Below are 204 nucleotides of genomic sequence, written 5' to 3'. Positions count from 1 at the left end.
TACATTACAAGTGCAATCTGTGAGTGGAACAATAAACATATGCAAGACTTTTCTCAAGTTCCAAATATGAATTTGTCTGTGCTAACTACATTCCAAAGACGGAGCTTTGTATCTTTGTTGGAAACCGGCTCCCTCCTCAGTGTAAGGTATATAATAATTAAAAAAAAAGAAGATACATACATATGTGTGTGTGTGTGTGTGTGT

Source organism: Octopus bimaculoides, chromosome 7 (assembly GCF_001194135.2).
Source record: "Octopus bimaculoides isolate UCB-OBI-ISO-001 chromosome 7, ASM119413v2, whole genome shotgun sequence".
Classification (NCBI taxonomy): Eukaryota; Metazoa; Mollusca; class Cephalopoda; order Octopoda; family Octopodidae; genus Octopus; species Octopus bimaculoides.
Note: the sequence above shows the minus strand (reverse complement) of the source record.